Source organism: Dendroctonus ponderosae, unplaced genomic scaffold, assembly GCF_020466585.1.
Source record: "Dendroctonus ponderosae isolate FM_Combo_2020 unplaced genomic scaffold, Dpon_F_20191213v2 Dpon_F_20191213_7, whole genome shotgun sequence".
Lineage (NCBI taxonomy): Eukaryota > Metazoa > Arthropoda > Insecta > Coleoptera > Curculionidae > Dendroctonus > Dendroctonus ponderosae.
The window spans coordinates 6,931,454-6,934,279 of record NW_026018916.1 but is presented as its reverse complement, the minus strand read 5'-3'; the positions used below and the strand labels follow the sequence as shown (position 1 = coordinate 6,934,279).

General features: G+C 34.5%; 2 protein-coding genes across 2 annotated transcripts in view; one reads left to right on the top strand and one right to left on the bottom strand.

The window, feature by feature from the left end:
• LOC109534647 (aminopeptidase N) overlaps positions 1-2,826 on the bottom strand; it is a 32,936-nt gene that overhangs the window by 25,042 nt on the left and 5,068 nt on the right. The window lies entirely within an intron of this gene.
• The window catches only part of LOC109534638 (glutenin, high molecular weight subunit DY10), a gene marked incomplete in the record, with an annotated part of 35,573 nt that continues 33,638 nt past the window's right edge, over positions 892-2,826 (top strand). Inside the window, 1 exon segment of the mRNA XM_048668348.1 lies at positions 892-1,257.

Sequence of the window (2,826 nt, the reverse complement as noted above, 5' to 3'; positions counted from 1 at the left end):
ATTGTTATGTTTTTTAATCTGTATCATTTCATGGACTCTTCTCTTATTATAATTATTCTCGTTAATCAGTATTTTTGTGTTATCAAAATCAAAATTATGCAACTTCTGTTGTGCATGCTGTGCTAATGCTGTACCATTTTCGTTATTCTTTCTTAGGCTATACTTATGTTCTTATATTCTTTTCTTTAGATATTGTCCTGTTTGACCTATGTATGTGTTACCACAATTCAAACAGTCTATTTTGTAAATTACAATAGGTGTGTCTAACTTGTCAATTCTAGGTTTAAATTTTGTGAAACATTCATTTGCTAAGGTGTTTTTGTTTTTTCTGGTATGTTGAGATTGTGTGGTTTGAAATTTGTCCATAATTACACTAATAATGATACTAAGCAATAATTTTAGATTTGCAGACGATACTGCAAAAATGGCAGATGATGCAGAAGAACTACAAACCCTAATAGAGAGAGAGATGGTTAACCGAGCATCAGGAAAAGTGGAAAAAAACGAAATTTTCAGATTGTTTGAATTGGGGAAAGTGTATCGCAGTCCACATATGTGGTGTCGGGAGAACCGCAAGCGTCAATTCGTGGATATAATGATATATATAATATACGTATGGAATAGAGGGGAAGCAAGAACAAATCTTGGCTTCATAATATAAGAGAATGGACAGGAATTGGTTGAAGAATTGTTGTATGTGGCACGGGAGAGACACATTCGGACATGTGGTTGCCAATCTTCAATGAGGAGACGGCATGGAAGAAGAAGAATATAATATAATATTCCTTGTATCATGGACAACATCGTTATCATCGCCAACGCATCAGAAGAGTGTAAGACCATACTTCAAGAACATAGCATGAATGCAAATCGTACTGAAAATGAACTGGGCCATGAGCTCTGAATATATTGAGATAATTGTTAATAATCAGACGTTTGAGAGAGTTCTAGATTACGCTAATGTCGGCCTTACAATCTAACTTAGTCAAGAAAATTAGACCTTGCAAATTTCGAGACGAATATGATTTTCCTGGCCGGGCTTCGGTATGCTGGAATTTATTCTCAAACAACACAATCCCCCTATAAATATGCGGAGTAAAGTGTTTAAGTCATGTGTTTTGTGGCCATAGAAGACCCAGACCAATGGGCATGCAGGGTTTCGGTTTGGGGTCTAAGTGAAACCATCGTTGGTGTAGACCCTAGGCTTTGGTGGGCCAATACATTCAAAAGACTCCAAGAAAAAACTGGCTTCAAATAGGTGGAAAGATTTGGGAGTTTTGTAGTTGATAACGCAATAAAATAGAAGAATAAAGCCAGAGTTGACATTGCTGATTAATTTGCAAGTAGTGCTGCCAATTGCGATTGAACCGAGCTATTAGTACGAGTACCAAATAATCACTTGTATCGAGACTATTTGTCAAGCTTTTTAGCTGTTGCTGTAAATTTGTGTAAATTAATGTTAATTTGGAAAATTTCCTGTTGATTGAATAGCTAAACTTATGCGATTTTTTCTTCATATATCACAACGTCTAGGGCGAGTCAGAGCGGTGTATTTATCCCGTAAAATTGTAGACAAATCGCAAATTATTTCAGAACTGAGATAAACTATAAACAGTTTGATGCGCCAAACGTGGAATGACCTGCAAATAACTTTCTAATTTTAACCGAAACCTTCAACAGGACTACTAATAGCTAAATTGAATTGACTGACTGATTTTAGTAGCTACTCGTTTCAACATTTCTTATGTCTCAGTTTCATTCACTTCGAGATATTATTGATTTTGTCAATATTTGAATTTGTGTAGGCGTCTGTAAATGCAAGCAAAAATTTGATATCTGATAATTGTATTTTAGATTTTGGAACATGCAGAACTTTTTATGAATAACTTTGTTTCGTAAAATTAATAATAAAACTTCCTCATATCAAGCCAACTTAAACAAACAAAAATAGAAGACTCGATGTTCATCATTGGTAGGTACAATCAGATATCTGAACGTACTTTTTAACTCTAATCAACTTTTTTTAATAACAATTTTCGATATTGTCAAGAATAAAAATACGTAATTCTTGAGAAAAATTCATATTATCCAATAGTTTTAATCCAAGCAGAACTTTTAATAAAAATAACTTTTTCCCTAAAATTAATGATACAAATTTTTCGTATCGAAGTATCTTGAATAAAATTAAATGTTGTGTTGTTTAAAATGCCGCGTCGTAAGAGGTGTCGCGGCACATGGATACACAGAGCAGCATCAACACACAAGTGTCGTGAAGACACAGCATTACTAGGCTTTTTCTTCTAGAACAAACACTCCCAGGACCGGTTTCGGGCCTTACACCCATCATCAGCTGGGTTTGGGTTGCCTGTGACACAACCGAAATACTGCACTTAAATAGGGAGTAAGAAAAGTAAGTCTATAATCCTGTAAGGATTTATAGATCAGATTATACAATCAATCATTCGCATAGGTTAATGCGAGTAGACGACGACTACTACAAATCCTTACCGGAGTGTTATCTTACTCCCAATAAAGTGCAGAAATTTGAATGTCTCCTAGGTAAGATAGACCCAGCTGGTGGCCTTTTTCAGTTCTTTAAAAAAATATACTTGTTGTTGAACAATATTGATCATAATTTGATGGAGCCACAAATGCTACTTGAAAACTTAATGATTAATTGTACATACTTTCCTGACTGTGTTTCAATTCCAAATCAAAATTAATTTTCCAATGAAAAATATATGCCAAGGCTTAAAGTAGCAACAACGCTACACATAGAAACTGATGATGGTGGAAAACACCGAAACGTATTTTAATTGATAAATA